The following is a 23,367-nucleotide window of genomic DNA, read 5'->3' on the forward strand; positions in this document are numbered from 1 at the left end:
CACTTATAAAAGTTAGAAGATAGAAGTTTATTCAAATTACATTAATAATGGGTCTAGGATATCTGTCCTGGGACTTTTTGGTGAAATTCTGCTTCAAATTGAAAGAAGTAGAACTGAAACCCTTTTTATGTGGAGGGAGCAGAACTCTCCTCACCTGCCACACAGGGAGTTTTATCACTTCACTGCCTTTCATGAAAACAATCAACTTTAAAATCATAACACATTGGGGAAAAGGAAAACTTAACCTGCCATGAGCAATTCATGTTGCAAACAACTGTTCATTCACTCAATGATGTTGGCTGCATGGCTGTCCAACAGACCATTAAAAATAGTGTAAGTCATTTAAATGTCACTTTCATTTACTGTTAGCTATGTTAAATTACTGCTGGTCACTTTCTTCTTTTCTTCTTTCGGCTTTTCCCGGTTAGGGGTCACCACAGCAGAACTCCCGTCTGCTAATGATTGGCAGTAGATTTTTTACGGGTGCCAAGGTCCCAGCTCGACGCCCAACCTTCAACAAAGGCACGCCCATTCTACACATGTCTTTTGAACTCCACTCGACTGCGGGGAGGACATGCAGACTCCACACAGAAGGTGCTCCAGCCGAGAATCGAACGGGAGAACCTCTTGCTGTGAGGCAACAATGCTACCGCTGCACCACCGCAGCTTTCTTACTGCTGGTCACCTAAATACCACAATTCTCCAAATCAGTCTTTTGATGAATTCATTTATCACTATTACTCTTAAAAGCAGCTAAGTCAGTCAAATACCAATAGAAAATTATCTTATTCTTTTACAGACTTGTTATTTATTTATTTATTTTATTTTATTTTACATTTGTTGACCGGGCTAGTCTAACTGGATACATGTCCATTTTCAGTAGAGGCCCGGGGAGAAAAGCTCCGAGCAGCAATAATGACAAGGAAATACAATGAAGTATAATTAAAATAAAATAAAATTTGTTACAAAATTAACATTAAAAGGCAGAGTTATACAGAGTTATTTAGCAAATTTAGGCTAGAATCAAATACTATGAGTAAAAACAAAAATTAAAACAGAAGATAGATAAAGTAAAAAAAATTTTTTTTTTTTTTTTTTTTTTTTTGAGAAAGAGCAGGAGGGGCCAAGAGATATTAGTCAGGGTTGGAGCAGGGACAAAGCCAGTGCGATTTAAGATATTCTTTAAGATTCTTCTTAAAAAGTAGAGTAGAAGTAAGGTTGGAAAGTTCAGAAAGAAGTTGATTCCAGCTCTTTCCTATGGTGTTTCAGAAGAGTGAGTCCCCAAGCTTTGTTGTTGGATTTAATGGAAGAGATTTGAAGTTTATTTGCTGAGCATAGAGTTGCAAGATTTTTGTAAGGGGAGATGAGATTAGTGAGGATTGGGGTATTTTTAGGGTAGTAGAGGATCTTTTGGGTGATAACAAGTTGTTGTAAAAGTAATTGGTTCTGTAGTTCTAACCATCCCAGCTGTTTGAGGTTGTGACAATGATGTGTTCTAAATGGGGTACCAGAAGCAAATCTGGTTATGTTATTATAACAGGTGGAGAGTTTGATAAGGTTGGTTTTAGACAGATTAGTATAGAGAGCAGAAGCATAGAACAGGGTGGAGATTAGGTGGGTTTGGGCTATAGTGTTTCTGGCTGCAGAGGTAAGGAAGGATTTGATTCTGTATAAGGTCCCTATTTTTTTGTTTACTGTCTTTATAGTGGAATTAATATGGTCATTGTATCTAAGGTTGTTGTCTATTGTAACACCCAGAAGACGGGTTGTAGTATCAGGGGATATGATGGTTCCATTGTTAGAGGTTACTGTGAGGTGCAGTTGAGGTGTCTTGTGAGTAGGAGAAAAAAGCAATAATTTAGTTTTCTTGGGGTTGAGAAGAAGGCAGTGTTTTGTGAACCAGTTTTCAACACTGTTAAATACTGTTTGGGTGAGGCACTGGAGAGAGGTTATGGACTTAGCTGAGCAAATTAAGGTGGAGTCATCTGCATACTGTATGCAGGTGGCTTGAGAAATACTAGTATGAAGGTCATTAATAAATAAGGAAAATAGAAGTGGCCCTAAGATAGAACCTTGTGGTACTCCAATGTTTACAGGGAGGGATGAAGAAATATTCTTATTCCAGAGAACTGCTTGCTGTCTATTTTCTAAATAGGATTTAAACCATTGCAATGCTTGTGGGTCTAGTGAATGGGCTTTTAGAGTGTCAATAAGTATGGGATGGTTCACCATATCAAAAGCTTTAGAAAGATCAATAAATAGAGCAGAGGAAAAGGTGTTATTGTTACGGTTTTTGTTTATAGAATCAGAGAAGGATAGCAGGGCAGTTGTGCTATGGTAAGGCCTAAAGCCATGTTGGCAATCTGCAAGTAGATTATTTTGTAGTAGGTGGTCAAGCAGTTGTCTGTGTATACATTTCTCCATTATTTTAGCTAATGGAGAGTAAGGCAATAGGCCGATAGTTGGAGAGCTCAGTTGATGAGCCACCTTTGTGTAAAGGGATTATATGGGAGATCTTCCATAGAGAGGGGATTTTGCTTTCTGAAATTGTTCTATTTATAAGTATGGAGATAGGGTAGGCAATGGCTTTAGCTGCAATTTGCAGGTATTCAGCTGGAAGACAGTCAGCAGAAGGGGTGCATGGCTTGAGCTTTTGAAGGAGGTTGCAAATGAGGGATGTAGGTACAGGATGTATTTGGAAGGTAGGTGAGAGGGTATTAGGTGTTACTAATGGGAGAGTGGAAGTGGACGGTAATGTGTTAGATAGGGATAGAATAGCTTCAGTAAAATAGTTGTTAAAGGCATCAGGAATCTGGTTAGAGTTATTATGGTTGAAACCTATAGGGTCAAGAGTTTTAGAGTGTCCAGGTTGAAGAAGTTTGTTAATGCCAGACCAGAATTTTTGAGGATGTTGTTGGTGAGTTTGTTGTAGGTGGAGGTAATAGTCTTTTTTGTCTTTAAGAATGTCCTTCTTGGTGGCATTTCTTAATTGTTTAAAGTAGAGGTGATCTGTTGGATTTCTGGAGGTTTGCCATTTAGCCCAAATTTTATTTCTGAGAAGGATATTTTGCCTACTTGCCTTTGTGAGCCAGGGGGCAGTTTTGGTTCTTATGCGGGAAGAGCGATAGGGGGCATGGTAGTCTAGTATTTGGAGAAATCTAGTATTAAAGTAAATTTCTGCTTCATCAAGTTCAAGATGAAGCATAGGTGACCAGTCACATGCTTTCAGTTCATTTTGGAAGCTCTCTGTGTTAAAGTATTTTTTGGAGCGGGAAGTTTTAAAAGTATTTATGTTGGGGCTATAAGGTTTTTGTTTGATTATATAAGTTAGCATGTGGTCACTAATATCATTTGGGAAAGTTCCTGGTTTATAAGAATCAAGATGACTGTTTAGAAGGACCCAGTCTAGGATGGTTTCTTTTTTGTTTGGTTTATGGATTCTAGTAGGAGTGGTCATTATTTGTGTGAATACATATAGATTTATATGGTTGGTAGGATTGGGAGAATTACAGGTTGTCCAGTCTATGTTAAAGTCACCTAAGATAATAGTTTTTTGGGGTAGGTGTGAAGAGAGGTAACTAAGTATGCTTTCAAGAGTATTGATGTTATTTCCAGGGGGGAGATAAGTGCAAATTAGGTAGATAGATTTGGAGTTATTGATTTGTAGTTTTGCAGTGAGGGTTTCTGAGTTGGGAGCTGAGGGAAGTAGCAAATTGAAGGGTGAAAGTTGGAGTTCAGATTTATACAAAATGGCTACTCCACCACCCTTTTTGGCTTTATGGGTCACATCTCAGGATGTTATATCCTGGAGGGGTAATTTCCTGGTCAAGAGTAGAGGGCTTTAGCCATGTTTCTGAAATACAGAAAATATCAAATGAGTGAACATCTAACAGTGCATGTAGGTGGGAAATTTTATTGTTAATGCTACGGATGTTTAGGTGAGCTATCAGGAGGGAATTAGATGGTCTATGTGGTATACAGATATGTGAAGTAGGTAGGTTGAGAGGCTTTATGGTAGTGTCAGTATTGGGGCCTGGATTGGGAAGAATGTCACCATCTAGTAGTGGGTGTGGTAGAGGATACTTTGGGTTTGTAAAGGGCCGATCTTGTCTCCTGAACCTGATTGACTTCTTTGAATCACAGTCTCCAGAGCCATGGACAAGGGTAAGGTGGTCCACACAGCCTATCTAGACCTTGCCAAGGCCTTTGACACCATCCCCCACTCTAGAATCATAGATAAACTTACTAAGTTGGGCATTAATCCCTATGTCACCCAATGGGTTGCTAAATGGCTTACTGATAGAACCGACACTGTAAAAGTAGCCGACTCCAAATCCAGCTCCAGACAAGTGACAAGTGGAGTACCTCAGGGTTCAGTCCTGGGGCCGCTCTTTTTTGGCATCTACTTCTCTGAAGTACAGGTCAACACTAAGGGACTCTGGCTAACAAAGTTTGCAGATGACTGCAAACTGGGAGCCATTATTGAATCCCCAAATGATGTGGATACTCTACAAAAGGGCCTTACAGAAACAGATGCTTGGTGCCAGAGCCATGGGCTCAAGCTCAATGCCAAGAAATGTATTGTTATTCCCTTTGGGAAAAACATGTATCCATGAATTACCATATAGGTGGCAGTACACTAAACACAGAAAGTGTGATAAGAGACTTAGGGACACAGGTGGACAGTGGTCTCACCTTCGATAACCACATCGCCACAACAGTCAGGAAATCCTTCTATGTGGCACACCTCATCACGAAGGGCTTTTCATCCAGAAAAAAGGAGGTCATTGTCCCACTGTACTCATCCCTCATCAGACCCATTATAGAATACAACGCCCCATTTGGTATGTACCTCTCAAGACATCTGCAACAACTGGAAAGGCCTCAGAAATACCTCACTAAAAGAATCACAGGCCTAAAGCAGATGCCCCACGCTGACCGCCTTAAAAACTCCAGCTATACTCTGTCGCATATCGTCTACTCAGAGGCAATCTCTGCTTAACATACAAGGCCATGTCAAACCCAGAGCTGTTGGACATGCTACACTTAACGAAATCCCAATCCCTCAGAGCTACACGCTCCAGGGATCTAAACCTTGTCATCACAATAAACAAAACATGCTGGAGGGATAGGTTCCTGACCCAGAGACTCCCCAGACTCTGGAATAGATTGCCCATACATGTCAAGCAGAGTGCCTCTTTGGACCTCTTCAACAGGAACCTTGACGATTGGATGGGAGAAAGGAAATTCACCCCAGGGATCACATCAGTCGCCCTGCTAGACAGGGGTCCAGGAAAGTAAATAATGTGGGAAGAAATAGCCAGGGAATTGTTATGGCTAGGCTTGCATAGGCCCTAGGGCTGATAGCCTAGTACCAACCTATGAACCTATAAACTTTTGGATTTTGTAGTAATAATTTGTGGGTTTTTTTTATAAGGATGTAAGTAATATGAGTAGATGTATGGAACTTTGGAAGTACATAAATGGAGGTGGAGGTTATGTTACTATGTTTGAGAGAGTTATTAAGAGAGATTGAAAGAGTTCCATGGAGGGGGTGGAGATGTTCATGAAGGGAAAAATGTTCAAAGGAGGTTAATGAGTAAGGTTATTGTAAGAGAAGCAAGAATTGTAGTTAAGAGTAGTATATACGGGTAAAAAGGTGTATGTGTTGGGTCCATTTAGTGGTATAGATATATAGTTTGAATAAGAAGGCTGGAGGAGAGAAGTACGTAAGGGAAAACAAGGGAGAAGGAGAAAGAGTGAAAGAGTAGTGTGGTGTAGAGTAGGTGGAAGGATAAGGGTACTGTTAATTGAAGTAAGGTGGCTTTAATAGATTAGCTGATAATGTCAGTAGTATTGGGTAAGCTTAGAAAGAAGTTAGGGTTTGTTTTAAGTTAAGGTAATTAACTAATTAAGGTGTAACTGAGGTGAGGGAGGGGATATGAGTAAAAGTAAATAGTGATTGGTTGAGGAAGGTAAGGGGTGTGGCTATAGAAGTAGAAGGGTAGGAGCACTGGGGGTGGGTGGAAATTGGGGGTAGGTTAGGGGAGCAGAGTGAGCCCGTAGGGCGAACAGAGCGGGTAGAACAAGAAAACGATTAAAGGCAGCAAAAAACAATCAGAGAGCTGCTGAGAGCTGCAGGTGTGAAGAATAGGTAAGTGGGAGGAAAAGCAGGGAAGGGAATGAAAGTAGAAGTAGAAGTGCAGTAGCAGTGAGAAGTAGAAGTAAAAATGAGGAGAACAAGATTGGTCAAAGGAGGGAGCAAGGTCTACTTAAGGATGCTCAGGGCAACACTGTATCTAGGTGTAATAAAGGGAGAATGAAGAAGAAAGTATAAGGAGCTGTCCTAGTTTAGGGCGCCATCTAGTGGGCAAAGAGGGATAATGCAGTAGTGGTGAGCAAGTAGATATAGGAGATAACAGAATTTGTGAAGGATCCTGGAGGTAGGAAGGTGCAGGAGACTAGTCAAAAATAGGAAACAGAGTAACTAGAAGCAAGAGACAATCCAAGGAGAGGGAAGGAGTAAGACTAGAAAGTGGTGTGTAAGGGAGTAAGGCTGCTAGGTGGTTTGGCCCTGTCGTGTAGTTACATGCAAACAGTAGGGATAAGTAAGTGTACAGTTTTACTGCTAATTAATACAAACACGTACTTGCTTGCCTCCTGGAGAACAGGGTTACTAAGTAGGATGGCAAGTTCTTTGTTATAGATGAGTTATTGTTATGAGTTATTGCATACAGAAAAGGTATAAAACTGAAATGTTACAGTGAATCATGGCAGCAAAGTTCTACTCTGTACCTGTAGCCTAATGATAGCATTAAAATTACACTTAGAAATGTTAAGCCTGATGCATGCTGTAGTTCTGTTTTTTTCCTGCAAACACTGGCAATCCACATTTTCTACAAATGCTACATTAAACTATTTGCTCAGAAACTTCCATTAATCTCAGTTCAGTAACTGAAGAAGATAACTAAATACAGAGCAGTTCATCGATACACGTCTGGCAGTTAGCACACAGAAATAAAGTTCTGAGCTTTTAATGATCTGTTATCTTTTCCAATTATACAATGTTTGATTCCCTCTACCTTCCTTTTACTACTGTGTGACTCTAAACAAGTTGATCAGACAGTCCTCCCAGTCAACCCCAGAAAAGGTACAATTTACCCATTGAGCTTACCTGGTCAACAAATATGTTAAAAAGTATACTGAATTATACTGATTATAAAACTCATAACATGAAGTCTAAGTTATCTGATAAATTACACAGATCATGAGGCTGGACTATGAAAGGACATTTTTGGCTTTTCTCTGTGACTTGAACCCAAATCAGGATGAGTTATACACAGCAGATTTGGTCAGTGATGCAGAGGGGTAGAATGAAGAAATGTTTTAGAATGAAGTGAAATCAAAACTTGAGCAATGCCATAACAAAGCTGCAAAATTTTCAGTAAATACCCCTTTCAGAACCCACCACTGTATAGTACTAAAATGCCTAAACTAGTTAGAACCACCCCCATCAACTAACATATACACAGTTTCTTACCCCTATAAAATTATCCTGGATCCACTTGCTTATCCAGCACTAAATAACATTCCATACAACTATGTTCCCAGTCAGTCATCATGATCCCATGGCCAAAAACTCTGGTCCACAAACTTATCAAATCTGCTGGGCATTATCTATACCCGTACAATGTTGTTAAGGTGTTGAACTCCTTAACTGTATACATCAGGTCAATACTTCCCTCCCATCCTTCAAAACCATTCTGAAAGATTTCCTAGCCAAAAGCTGGCTCTGGTCTTACTCAACACCAGGATATCTCTAAATGTGAACAAGTACCTATTCATATCTTACATCTCTTGGCTCTCCCTTCTTTACTCACTCCTTTACTTCTATCAATGTCTCTCCCCTGGCTTTGTCTCTAAATATTCCATAAGCCTACTTTTCTCTCACTTCATATTGCAATTCCTGTTTGTATTATATCAACTTACCTTTAATTTCTCTAGAAGCTGGCTAACATTTCTCTATATATTAAATTATTGTCATATAATATGTAGCTATTCTTAACCAATGTTTTCATATTGTGTCTTCTTCTTCTTCTTCTTCTTTCGGCTTTTCCCGGTTAGGGGTCGCCACAGCGGATCACCTTGTCCGCACATTGAATGGCAGTGGAGTTTTACGGTGTCGAGTTGCCAGCCCGGCGCCCAACCTTCCACAGAAGGCACACTCACACGCACACCTAGGGCCAATTTAGAGTGTCCAATCCACCTGCAGCATGTCTTTGGGATGTGGGAGGAAACCGGAGCACCCGGAGGAAACCCACGCGACCACAGGGAGGACATGCAGACTCCACACAGAAGGCACCCCAGCCGAGGATCGAACCGGAGAACCTCTTGCTGTGAGGCGGCAATGCTAACCACTGCACCACCGTGGCCGCCCTAATGTTTTATAGTTTTTATAGTTTTATAGGTTAGTACTAGGCTAACTGCCCTTGCGAGCCATTGTAAGCCTAGCCAATTATCCCTTGTGAGACTCAAACCCTGCACCTTGTGTTTTTAAGGCAAACACCTTAACCATTAGGCCACCCTCCCACTTTTAATTTCATATTGTGTCTAATTTGGTATAATCATTTAAACTGTACATGTTTTTGTATTATTTTTGAAGACTGTAAAATTATTGTTCTTAAAATATTCTGTAATAATTTGGAGCTTTCCTCCCTGTGCCTCCTCTGAAAATGGTCTCCTGCCAGTTGGACTTTCTCAGTAATCAAATGTCAGTCAATAAATAAATAAATATGTTGTGTGATACAGATTCGTAAAGTTACTACCTGTAAACTATGAAACTCAAAGGAAGTCAATGTAACTAAAGTGAGGCTCCCAGGCTGGCAGCATATCACTATTAAGATTTACTTACATCCTGTATCACCTAATAAAAAAAATAAAATAAAATAAACAATTCCCTAATTTGGGTATAATATTTAGAATTTTGATCAGGTCATCAATCATAATCAGTCAATAAATGTATTTGAAAAACAGATTTAAGAAATTCACCTTGACAACAAAACGTACAGGTACATTTCTTGAATCAATTTTATGATCAGATCACCAATCACAGCTAGATTATCAATGGATTTGAGAAAAAGATTCAAGAAATTTACCTTGACATTGAAATTTGACAGGTAGATTTATTGCATCCATTTTGGGAACAGATGAACAAATAGTTTTGACTGGACACCCATTCGTAGTTACTTATAGTTAGTACATGAAGCTTTAGCTGCCCCAATATACTTCATACTAGAAAGGGGAAAAAAAAGTGTAGAGGAGAGAGTATTACAGCTTCAAAACTAACACATTTAGTGCTGTCACACAGACAAGGGACAGAAGCAGACTGTCCCACTGACCAAAGAACAACTTTAAAAGTTGAGCAACACTTCATATTGATACATTTTTGTTTCTCTGTTTGACCCAGTTAAGTGTCTTACAGCTTTTAAGGATATGAAAGACAGCACAGTTGTGTAAGTTAACTTATCATAACATTAGATGTTCAAATAGATCAGTGTTACAGTAGCCTAAGCTGCATGTGTTATATCCTGCCAAGGATATGACAGCTAGCCAGCTTCCAAAGCCTAACGGCATCTTCCACATGGACCAACAGCTGAATAGCTTGAGCAGAGCAGGTATAAAGTCAGTGGTTAGGCTGTCAATCCTTCAGAGCTTTCTTGACCTAGAGTAAAGGAGGTTATAATCCTGCCAGCCAACTATATGCTAGAAGAAAAGCAAAAGAGAAAAAAATGCTCATACCCTGGTACAAAAAATATAAATAAGAGTGCATGGAGGGAGGGTGTTTAAACTGCAACAGTGATCTATTTAAAAATCGACTGTTATTGTAAGTTAACTTATACAACTGTACAACGTTCAGAGTTAGATCATTGTTACAGTAGCCTAAGCAGTCTGAGCCCCTTGAGAATAGTCACAGCAAAGTCTATCCTAGACCTAGAGAAATAATCTAATTTGTAGTGCTTTGTAAAGGACTGCACAGATGACCAAGTTGCTACCTCTAGTATATTTCTAGAGTCAACCCCTTTCCAAACAGCCACAGAAGAAGCCAAAGCTCTGGCAAAGGGGGTTCTGACCTTGCCTGGAAGTGATTTATTATGATGGAAACACAATAGCATGACACAACCATTTAGAAATAAGGTTCATAGCTAAGTACTAGGCTAATGACTCTGAAGCCAATGCAAGCCTAGCCCAATAGTATTCACAGTCATCTGGCTTACCAGACATTAGTTCCATGTGCCCCTATCTGGTAATGCTATTGAAGTGATCCCTGGGGTGAATTTTCTATTTCCCATCCACTCATCAAGATTTCTTTGGAAGAGGGCCAGTGAGGTGTTCTGCTTGACATGAATGGGGAGTTTGTTCCAGAGTACTGGAAGTATCTGGATTAGGAATCTATCCCTCCAGCAGGTTATGTTTAATGTGGTGATAAAGTTGAGGTCTTTGGAGTGAATAGCACGGTGGGATTGGGATTTTTTCAGATGAAGCATGTCTAGCCAAACTGGGGTCAGACATGGCTCTGTATGTCAAGCAGAGATGGCTTCTAAGAAGGCAATATGAGATGGAGTAAAGTTTAAGTGTTTTAAGTCTATTAGCATAAAGCACATGTTTGAGTTCTAAGATCCTCTTAGTGAGGAACTTCTGTGGCCTCTCCAGTTGTTGGAGGTGTCTAGTGAGGTACATGCCAAATGGGCTATTGTACTCTATAACGGGTCTGATGAGGGAAGAGTAGAGAGATAGATAATGACTATTTTCCTAGATGAGAAACCTTTTGTGATGAGATGTGCCACGTACAAGGACTTCCTAACTACAGGCAACATGGTTGTCGAAGGAGAGGCTGCTATCTACCTGTGTCCCTAGATCCCTTATAACACCTTTAGAGTTAAGTGGGTTCCCTTTGATATGGTAGTTTGTGAGCACCGAGTTTTTCCCGAAGGGAATGACGATGCATTTTTTGGCATTGAGCCTAAGGCCATGGTTTTAACACCAGTCGTTGGTTTCCGTTAGGCCTTTTTGTAGGATGTCCACATTAGTTTGAGAATCAATAATAGCTCCCAGTTTGCAGCCATCCACAAATTTAGTTAACCAGAGTCCCTTGGTGTTGGCTTGAACTTCAGAGAAGTAGATACCAAACAGGGGAGGACCCAGAACCAGTCTTTGTGGGACTTCACTTGTAACTGCCCGGTAGTCAGATTTGGAGTCAGGTACTTTCACAGTGTGGGTTCTGTCAGTGAGCCAGTTGGCAACCCAACTAGTGATGTACGGGTTAATGCCCAGATTAGTGAGCCTATCAATGATTCCAGAGTGTCGGATGGTGTCAAAGGCTTTGGCTAGATTGAGGTAGGCTGTGTGTTCAGCCTTGCCTTCATCCACCATTCTGGTGACAGCTTTGAAGAATTCTATCAGTCTGAGCAGACATGATCTGCCTTTCACAAACCCAAACTGCATGGAGTCCACGGTTTGAAGGTTACCTATATCCTTATTTATAAGATCCATAATATGTTCCATAGCCTTACAGATCAGGCTCATCAAGCTGATGGGGCAGTAGTTCCCAGGGTCAGTAGACGTACCCCCTTTGTGAAGTGGGATGACTGCAGAAGTGCACCATTCAGTGGGAAAAAAGCCAGAACTGAGGCTGTAGTTGAACAGGGCACTCAGGTGTGATGCCAGTTCTTTTTGTAAATCATGTAGGACACAACCCGGTATATTATCTGGTCCCATGGAAGCTGTATTCTTAGCTTTGGTTAGTGTGGTTTCTACTTGTGCAGTCGTGATAATAGGGATTTGGCATTCCTTGGGTATGTGGATGAGCCCTTTGGGGGGGTGAGGGGGGAGTAAAGTTTATTGCCTGTTTTCCTACACATTGCCCCTTCTTTTTACCTTCATAGGAAATATAACAGTAAAAAAAGAACTCCTTAAAGTCTTGTCCTGTCAATGTACTATCTAAGCTGCATGTGGACATCTAGAGTGTGTACATTTTTTTCCCTTATTTTTTGGTCAGAGAATGAAAAAGGTGAGAGGAATTGCCATACTCAAATTAAACTTTGAACCCACTTTAGGCATAAATGAAGGATATGTTCTTAAAGTTATACTATTTTTGTGATAGATAAGATAAGGTTGTCTCACCATTACAGCTTGTAACTCAAGATACTCTTCAAGTAGAAGTCAGAGCAAAGCATAACAATGTTTTCCAAGATAAGAGCTTCAGATAGCCTGTTAGCTGGTTCAGATGAAAAAAGTGCAAGTTTCTCTGGTACAAAATTAAGATCCCAAGCAGAAGCCACCAGCATTCTGGCTGGACTGATATGTAAAACTTCTTTCAAAAACCTGCTTAACTTGAGAATGGGCAGAAAGGGGGAATATATGGGCAGACAAGCAGAGAAGGGTGAAAGGTGAATATTTATAGAAGAGTAAGACAGTACAAAGGATAGTAACTTAAACATATTTCATTAAAATAAAGGTGTCTGGGCCTAACTAGAAAATCTTTTCCACTTATCCATAAATGATTTTCTAGTAGCAGGTTTCTTAGCCTCCTTTAATATCTGCTGCACATCCTCAGAAAAAAAGGTTCCTAAAAGGTATCACGATCCTGTCATCCAGGCAGTCAACTGAAAAAAAATGAAGGTTTGGGTTTTTCAAAAGCTTCCTGTTTCGCCTATGCAAGCCTATTCTGTGAGTCAGCTTGTAGTAATTTCCCTTGGCTATTTTCAAAAGAAGGGAAACGCACGTCAAAAGGGGGCCATCACAATTATCGTGGAAGAGTCCTTCTGAATTTTAGAAGAATGCTGGTTATCAGAAGAAAGGATAGAAAGGCATAAAGAAATATTCCTGTCCATGAGAATGAAAATACATCTATCTTCTAGACCTTTGCGCAATGAAACCTGGAGCAGAGAGTACAGCTGTGTAAGTTAGCTTGCCATAACAGTAGACATTCTAATAGATCACTGTTGCAGTAGTCTAGCTATATGGTTCCTCTCCCACTACCAGTTGCCAGCTTTTCAAACCTAAATGGTACCCTCCACACGCTTTAACTGTTGGGAGCTCAAGATGAACTTTATATAAAAGGACAAGCAGAGCAAGATGAGCTTTCTTGCCTCATAAAAGAAGACAATAACCCTGAAAGGAAAAATGCTAGGAAGTATTAAAAAAGTAATATATATATATATATATATATATATATATATATATATATATATATATATATATATATATATATATATATATGCAGGGGTATATACATCCACAAACAGGCAACACAAATAAGCAGGATAAAACAGGAGGTTGATGGGAGGGATGGCTTCTGCAACAGTGATTTATTAGAACATCTACTGTTATAGTAAGTTAACTTACACAACTGTGCTATGTTCAACATTAGCTTATAGATGCAATACTTTAAGATATATGGTGGACTACCATACCTTAAACGGGTATCTAGGGAGGTGGAAAAAAAAATAAGAATCCGGGTGTCCATGGGGAATGGTCCTAGCAAGCCCTGTTTTGAAAAAAGGAATTTGGTTTATAGTGCTTTAATAAAGTACATTCAGAGGACCAAGTCACTGTCTCTTGAATACTTGCACAGTCTACCTACTTCCAGAAAGCCACTGAAAATACCAAAACCCTGGTGGAATGCCCTTTAACACTGTTAAGAAGTGCCTTATGATAGTGAGAATAATAAAAAGAAATAGAATGAGACAATCAGCTAGAAATGGTCTACTTTGAAACTGGTTGTCCTTTCTCTTATTTTTACAGAAGACAAACAGCTGGTCAGCTTTCCTGAAGGATCATGTCTTTTTTAGGTAGTATCTGATCTGCCTGTAGACATCCAGAGTATGAAGAATTTTGTTTTTACTTGTTTTTGGGATTGGAAAAAAGACAGGGTGATTAACAGACTGGCTTTGAGACCACATTAGGCATAAAATAGGGATTAGTTCTCAAACAAACCCTGTCCTTGTGTAAAATGAGGTGGGGGTTAACTCACCATAAGAGTTTGTAATTCAGGTACTCTCCTAGCCAAAATCACAGCAATGAGTAAGCAAAAAATTAAGATCCCAATGAGAAGCCACCTGTTTTCTATGCTTACAGATATGTAAAGCCCCTTTCAAACTGCTTGACCTGAGGATGGTTTAAAAGGGTAAAGAGATCCAAAGGCAGAAAACCAGAGATAGTCCACAAATGACCCTTAACAGAGGAGAAAGAAAGCCAGAGTACAGTAACTCACATTGAGGCAGCCCCAGACTAAAAAGGATCCTGGTTCTTGGACTAGCACCAAGTGGAAAATCATTTTCACTTGGACATGTATGTTTTCCTAGTTGTATCTGTTGCACATCCCCAGAAGAACGGAATCAGAATTCCATCATCTAGGCAGTCAGCTGAAAAGTCTTCAGGTTGGGGTGCATCAAACAACCCCTGTTTTGTGCGAGAAAATCCAGAATGTAGAACAAGCCTGTGGTAATTGCCCTAGTTTCAAAGAAAGAGAGTCACTGTTGCCTGGTCCAAAACGAGGTCACCACCATCATCTCTGGAAAGTCATTATGGATCTTTAGAAGAACCCTGGATAGCAGTGGAAATGGTGGAAAAGCACAGAGGAAAATTACTAATCAAGGGAATGAGAAGATATCGGCCTTCCAGGCTTCTTTGCAAGGAATCATGGAACAGAACTTCTTTAATTGTCTCTTCTGAGAGAAGGCAAACAAATCTATTTGGGGTATTACCCACAGCTGTATTAGTTCTTGGAACACCCCAAAGTGAAGTACTGAGAAGTACACAGGACACCAATTTCTCTCTAGTATGTCCTTCCATTTAAAACTGCTGTAGGTGAGACAGGCTTCTTGAGACCTGCTACCTGGAACCACCTGCCTACAGACATAAAAAACCTAGAAACCATTAATGATTTTCTCTCTGCTATCTAATGTATAATACTTTCCATAATCCAATTTCTGGTACTCTCTCCATGCAAAATGGTCCACCTAACCTATAAAGGGCTAGTAGCTACTTGTTTAATGTTTACTTACAAGGAGCTTATTTGACAAAAATGTCTTTTTCTGCAAATGTTCAGTTTACCCAACCTCCAAAAGGGCTAGTAACCTTCTGTTTAAATGTTAACTCACTAAAACCTTATTACATAATGTATTATATTTCTGTAAATGTGTTAATTGTTCTGTACAAATCTTTGTTATTCTTTTGTAACATGTAGTATGTAACTTGCAATATTTGGAGCTTTTCTCCCCAGGCCTCCACTGAAAATTGGCTCTTTATGGCCCAGTGGACTTCCCCGGCCATCAAACTTAAATAAAATAAAATAAATAATTAAAATATTCAAAGATGCACTTAAAGAGCATCTCTTTACTGAATCCACCTGCAACTGCTGCCATACCAATGGTTAGTTAACTTAACATTCCATATAATGAATAACAGAATAAATTTAATAAACTTTTCTCAGCCTCTTATTGTGGCATCTTATATACCAATATTTCACAAGAGTATAGGAGTTTATGTATTATGTATGTATTTTATGCGTATCTTAGCTTGCATTTTGAGTACATTTTTTCTCAATGCACTCTGACTTGATCTTTTAATCTTTCCCTATCTACATTCAAGTTCACCATCATGTTCTCAATTTTTCTATGTACTCATTTTACATATATAATACTGTTGATTGAAAGACCATGATGTGTATCCTGTTCTTCAAGCTCGGGTCATGGCTGAAAAGGCTCAATAGACAAATTTACTTAACTAAAAAAACATGTTTCGATTTACAAGGGTCTGTCCCAGTCCTACTTAGCTTGCCTGCCACAAAGTTTTGCTCTGACATATTGCATGATACATGAAGAGTCATACTGAGCTGGGTTGCTATCTCCTAGGCTATCACAGCAAGTCTGCAAAGGGAATAAGATCTGGTGACCCCTATTTGTTTATGGACAACATAAAAGTAGTGTTGTTTGTAAAACTTTGCAGAGGTCCAAGAGACCAGAGATGAAGAAGGTCTTTCAAAATGTTCATGACTGACAACATCTCTGACATTTATGCAGTTTCACCTCTTTTGAAACTGTTCCCAGGCAAGGTTTGAAGCATCTGTTCTGAGAGATTGATGTGGAGGTGGAAGGAAGAAAAGATTCCAAGAAAACTGGTTTGCCAACCAAATCTATCTTTATAAACTCCAGGATAAGAATGTGAAAGAGGCATTATACTCATTAGACGAATAATTGAGTATAACGCCCCGTTTGGGATGTACCTCTCCAAACATTTGCACCAACTGGAAAGGCCACTGAAATACCTCAAGAGAATCCATGGCCTCCAACACCTGTCCTATGCAGACAGGCTCATATCACTATCACTCTATTCGGTGTTGTACAGATTGCTCAGGGGTAATCTGTGTCTCGCTTACAAGGCAATCTCAGACCCTGCCCTACTAGAAATGCTCCATATCCATAAGTCTAACTCCTCACGCACTACCCACTCAAAAGGCCTGAACCTAATATGTGACATTAACAAAACCTGCTGGAGAGACAGGTTTGTCTCCCTGGGGCTGCCTTGCCTCTGGAGTAGACTTCCCATACACAAACAGAGCACCTCACTGACACTCTTCAAGCACAACCTAGATGAGTGGATGGGAAACCACAAATTTGCACCAGGGGTTCCACCTGTGCTGCTCACTGACAGGAGCGACAGGTGCTGACTGAGGTTTATTTTGGGGGATAAACTCTTGGCTAGGCTTGTAAGGGCCCCAGGGCCATTAGCTTAGTAACCTCCTATGATTCTATAAAGGGTGAAGATGCTGAGTCCAGACTGATCTGAGGTTCAACTTATTTTTTTGTCTCATATGAAGTTTGGCCAGGGGAATCACAAGAATCCCAGAAAGCCATGTAGCCCAGAATCTTGAGAAATTTCCTAGCAGGTACTCGGTTTTATGAGGAAAAGCTCAGGAAGACCTTCTAGAACATTTCCACTTTGGCTGTAGGAATAAATATTCTTCTCAGTGCGGAATCTAGCAGACATCTATGGAAATCAATTCCATAAGATGGGATGAGAGAAAATTTCTGTAAGTTCACTTGAAACCCAAGACTGAAGAGGAAATATTGTACCCTTTCTAAGGACTCCTGAAAACTGGAAAAAAAAAGGAGTCTGAAAATGTAAGACAATTGTTCAAATATGGACAAATATGAGTGCCTTGGTCTGCAATAACCAATTACTGGAGGCAAAGTCTTTGCAAATGTCACTGGAACTGCAGAAAGCTAAAAAGAAAAAAAGAGATCTGAGGCTCAGCTTCGTTTCACTTTCCTACTCTACCCACACTTACTCTACCATTATACTTCCCACATATACATTTCAGCTGTGATACCCATTCCCTAACCCTCCTCAAACAATTTTGTTACTTTCACACAAATACTCATATTTCCATTTTCTTATTACCAAGCTTCCATCCAACATTTACCATCATTCCCAACAACCTTCCTTCCTTCCATATTGCCTTGCATCATATCCATTCATGCTCAAACTCCTCTTCAACAGAACCTATCCATTATTCTACATTACAGCTTCTTTCTCCAAATAAACCCTCAATACTTTTTATCTTAACTCCATCGTCAGACTCTGTACTTCCAAACCTCTCTATTTCTTGCATTTTAGAAACATAAGAGATGATACCATGACAAACTAATTTTCTTCCTTCATAAAAAATAAGTCTTTCCTACACCATTCTACAAGTTTTAAGACTCCACCACCAATAAATATCATACAACCCTGCAACTTCTTGCTTCCTTCTTGAGTCCTACTTCCCTATTACCTGCCATCAATAAAATGCAGATCCATTTACATAATCATGGTACTCCAGTTTATCCTCTGTTTTTCTCCTCCTACTGAGACATCACTCATCCTACTGTGTCTCAATAATAGCTCTCAACATCTCTCCAATTCTGTCCTAACCACCTATGCATACTTCCACCCTAAAGTCTCCACACATCTTGCCAAACCTATTTAATGACACCCCTCACCTTTACCCCAAATACAGACTTGATTAACTCCAATTCAACTCAAATCGAAATAAAATTAAGTGGATAAAATTTCTCTAAAAAACAAGAATCAATACTGCAATATACTAAAATCCTCCTAGGATAAGACATCCACCCTAATCCTAGGCCCAGCTATCACAACCAACATCAAGATGATTCCATTCCACACAGTACCCTAACTCCAAAATAGTCTATCCCCAGTCAGGTAATCTACATTTTACTGTCATAAATACTAGAAGCATAAGAAATAAAACCGATGAACAACATGCCTGAATTACCCAACACAAGTCTGTTACTTTCAGTATAACATAAAAGTGTCTTAAACCAAACATACACAAGTTCAAAATTATCCCCCCCCCCCCTCCACACACACACCCTGGGCTACAATATCATCCATATTGACTGTATAAAGAGGAAAGGTGGTGGTATTGCTCTAGTATTTCTCAACAAGTACCACATTTCCTTCAACAACAAATCAATACCAAAATTAATTCAGCAAAGCTTCATTACATTCATAAAAATAAACAAATATGTATTATTGCCCTTTACGTCCCTCGTGGCTACAATACAGCTACACTAGAAGATCCCAAAAACAGGTGTGTTAACTGTGCAACCCTAAAACAACCCAGAATCCAATCAAAGAGATCACGAAGACTCAGAAAAAAAGAGGTAGCAATCACTAAGGCAGTAAAACACTGAGAAAAAAACTCTTTTTCCTGAGATTACATGAATCTGAACGTGATTTCAGCCACTCCTACTGTGTACAAAGAGAGCATCTGGGAAACAGAAAAAAAAATTTTAAGCTTGTTTCCTGCCAAGTGGTATAGACTGTTTGTAGGCTTCTGAGCCTCCAAGCCCTTCTGCGTTGAAGGGAAGCCTTCTAGCTTAGTTTTTTTTTTCTTATAACTAGCCAGTTTTCTAGTTTCAGCACTCAAATCTGTTTCTTTGAACTCAGCACTTGTTCAGAACTCATTGTAAGCACTACATAAGCTGCAAATTACTACAGCACTCAACTTTCCTCACTTGTCTAGTGGAAAGCAGTTTTTAGTACTTAATAAATAAGCACTTATCCAGGCATGTCTAAGGGTCAACTCCCAGTGATATCTCCTGTCTACCTGATGAATCTGGGCATCTTGGGGCAATGCAGCAATTGCCTCATGTACACAGACAACCCTCTCCTCCTACCACCCAACACTACAACCTGTGAGAGATGCACTTATATAGCCAAACTGGAAGCAAAGCTCTCTTCACCCAAGACTGGACTAGACAGTCAAGAGGAGAAGGTAAACACTTGCACCACACCACACTCATCACATAGTCCCTCAAAACCTACACCACCAAAACACACACACAGAAACACAAAACATACACCTACATTTGCGGAGGCTCTCAATAAAAACCTGCCCAAGCATCAGGGACATCCAAAGCATAAATGCTAGCAAACTCCACCCCCCAACACAACCCAAATGACACATAGCCCACAAACTCAGTGTGCCACTCAACCACAGCCCATAAGGCATAACAATGTACCCAACACTCTAGTCATAGGTGACTCTATAGTCAGGCACACTGATGTTCCACTCACTAGACTAAACAAGGAGAAAGTTACTGTCAGCTGCCTGTCAGGTGCCAGGATCCGCCACATAACGCATGCACTCGGGTCACTCCACAATAAGTACAAATATGACACTGTCATTGCCCATGTTGGTGTGAACGACCTGAGACATACCTCCCTGGACTACATGGAAAGAGACATGGAGGAGCTCTCCGATCTTGTATCCCAGGCAGGTATGACCCTAACCCTGAGTAGCATCCTGCCATCACCCAGAATGATACCACAGTACAAGGACAAAATGATTGACTTCAACAATTGGTTAAGCTTCTGGTGTCATTCTAAAGGGATCCAGTATTTGTCTGCCTGGGACGACATGATCGACAGTCCACGATGCTTTGCCAGAGATGGCCTGCACCTGTCGCCCTTAGGATTCCGGATACAGGCTAAGGCTCTTGCCACCCCTATAGTGCCTTTTTTAGGCAAGGTTCAAAAGACAAATTCACCACTGTAACAGGTACAAGCAAGCAAAATCTGAGGGTAATGCTACTCAATGCTAGAAGTCTAAACCTCAAAATTCACTCACTCGAGGCACTCCTTAAAATGGAGAACATTGCCATCTGTGCAGTGACAGAGACCTGGTTCAAAGCTCCAGAGAGCACCCCTGCATTACCAGGCTTCAATTCATACCACACCTTTCGGCCACCTAACCCAGAAAGAAGCACTAAAGGCAGAGGCGTGTCCATATTCATTAAGGATATCCACACCTCCAGGCTAGTTGCACAGCATAATGCATCCGAGATTATCCAAGTGCAACTAACTCTGGGCAAGACGGCAATCCAAACTGTAGCTTGCTACAGACCCCCCACCATGCCCCAGGATTCACACTCCTCATTTCTTGATACACTGGAAAGTATTAGGGTACAACCCAACACCCTAATAATGGGTAATTTCAACTACCCCACCATTAACTGGGAAAACTTCTCATGTACCAACTCTTTTGCTCAACGTTTTCTAGAATTCATAAATTCCAACGCCTTGGATCAACTTATTCACACCCCCACCAGGGGCAGCAATATCCTAGACCTGGTCATTACCAACATGGGAAACCGGTGTTCCACACCAGAGGTCAATTCCTCGTTGGTCAGATCTGACCACAAGCTAATCAGCCTAGACATCCACATCCCACCCCCAGCCCCAATTAGGGAAACCATCGTAAAAAACTTCTCAAAAGCCAACTTCACACTTCTTAAGACAGAAGTGGCAAACTTCATGACACCCATGCAGACAGACAATAGAAGTCTGACTGGCAAATCCTACACAAATGCACTTTATAAGCACTTACACGAGTGCATGGATCATGCTATCCCTAATAGAACCAAGATGTAATCCTCCAAAAAAAGGAAGCCAATCTGGTGGTCCTCTGCCATAAACAAACTCTACAACAGAAGAAAGAAACTGTTGGAAAAAAAGAGTAAAATCCCATGACTGGAGGAACTCCCTGGTCAACCTCAGTAAGAAGCTGAGATCCCTCATAAAATCCTCCAAAGCTAGTTACGAAAACAAAATTGCCACTGATTCTAAAGACAACCACAAAGCATTCTATAGCTATGTCAAGAATCTAAATGGGAACACTCAGATCTGCTCTGAGTTACAGCATAATGGCACTAAATATACAGAACCAACTGATATTGCCAACATCCTAGCAGATAGGTTCAGTGCTAACTTTACCCCCCTCTCACCCCCTAGAGGGCCCATCTCTATACCGGAAGAATGCAAAGTTCCTATAATCACGGCTGCACAGGTAAAAAACACACTCTCCAAAGCCAAGAACACAACATCTATGGGACCTGACAATATCCCAGGCGGCATTCTACACGTACTACAGAATTAACTGGCACCCTACCTAAGTACCATGTTCAATCATAGCCTCACCTCAGGCTTTGTACCCACCGAATGGCGCACCGCAACAGTTATCCCACTCCACAAAGGGGGAGCCACGATGGACCCCGGGAACTACCGCCCCATTAGCCTGACAAGCCTGGTCTGCAAGGCCATCGTGGAACTCAAACAAAGACATTGGTAATCTCCAAACTCTGGACCCTACTCAGTTTGGATTTGTAAAAGGCAGATCATGTCTCTTAAACCTGATTGACTTCTTTGAAGCAGTTACCAAAGCCATAGATGAGGGTAAAATTGTTCACACAGCTTATCTACATCTCACCAAGGCTTTCAACACCATCCCCCACTCTGGAATTATAGATAAGCTCACTAAACTAGGTATAAATCCCTATGTCACAAGATGGGTTGCCAACTGGCTCACGGACAGAACCCACACTGTGAAAGTAGCGGATTCCAAATCCGACATCAGACCAGTGACAAGTGGAGTACCACAGGGTTCAGTCCTGGGTCCTCTCCTGTTTAGTATCTACTTCTCTGAAGTGCAGGCCAACACAGAAGGTCTTTGGCTAACAAAGTTTGCAGATGACTACAAACTAGGAGCCATAATCAAAACTCCTAACGATGTGGACAAACTACAACAGGGCCTCACTGAGACAGATACCTGGTGTCAAAGCCATGGCCTGAAGCTCAATGCCAAAAAGTGTATTGTCATCCCCTTTGGTAAAAACTCTGTACCCATGAACTACCACATAGCTGGTAGTCTACTTAATGCAAAAATGTGATGAGTCCTTGGGACACAGGTGGACAGTGGTCTCTCCTTTGATAATCACATCGCCACAGTGGTCAGGAAATCCTTCTACGTGGCTCATCTCATCACAAAAGGATTCTCATCCAGAAAAAAAGAGGTCATTGTTCCCCTCTACTCATCACTCATTAGACCCATTATAGAGTACAACACCCCTTTTGATATGTACCTCACAAGACATCTACAACAACTGGAAAGACCACAAAAATACTTCACAAAGAGGATCACTGGTCTCAAATAGATGCCCTATGCAGACCGTCTCAAAAAACTACAGCTTTACTCCATCACATATCGCCTTCTCAGGGGCGATCTCTGCCTAACATACAAAGCTATGTCAAACCCAGAGCTGTTGGACATGCTCCACTTAAAGAAATCCCAATCCTTCCGAGCTACACGCTCTAGGGACCTTAACCTTGTCACCACAATAAACAGAACATGCTGGAGGGATAGATTCCTGTCCCAGAGACTTCCCATACTCTGGAACAGACTACCTATCTATGTCAAACAGAGCTCCTCATTAGCACTCTTCAAGAAAAATCTTGATGATTGGATGGGAAATGGGAAATTCACCCCGGGGATCACTTCTGTGGCTCTGCTCGACAGGGGCACAGGAAAATAATTTTCTTGGGTGGTGAAAGCCAGGGTAAATTTTTTGGCTAGGCTTGTATGGGCCCTAGGGCCGATAGCCTAGTACCTACCTATGAACCCTCTGACTGGATTCTACACCGAAAGATATCTTACAATGCATACCCATAAAAATATCACAGGAAAAAAATGCAACTACATGATGCCAATATCAATTGGATGGACATAACCTCTAATTCTCCTTCATTGAGCATGAACTTAAACAGATTCACACAACTAATTAATAGTGCTGCACATTATAGCAAGACATCAAATCCTTATTAGAGTAGATCATTGCAACAGCCCACGAAATTCACCATCACACCCCAGCCATTAACAAATTTTACAATAAGAGGAGAAAGCTATTACATGATAGAACAAAATCCATAAAAGGGAAGTCACCCCTGATCATTATTAGTAAA

General features: G+C 40.6%; 1 protein-coding gene across 2 annotated transcripts in view; it reads right to left on the minus strand.

Annotated features, from left to right (window-relative positions):
- CFAP74 (cilia and flagella associated protein 74) overlaps positions 1 to 23,367 on the minus strand; it is a 3,161,205-nt gene that overhangs the window by 2,510,405 nt on the left and 627,433 nt on the right. The window lies entirely within an intron of this gene.

This window comes from Protopterus annectens, chromosome 2.part1 (genome assembly GCF_019279795.1).
Source record: "Protopterus annectens isolate FY-2018-M chromosome 2.part1, PAN1.0, whole genome shotgun sequence".
In the NCBI taxonomy this organism is placed as follows: Eukaryota; Metazoa; Chordata; order Ceratodontiformes; family Protopteridae; genus Protopterus; species Protopterus annectens.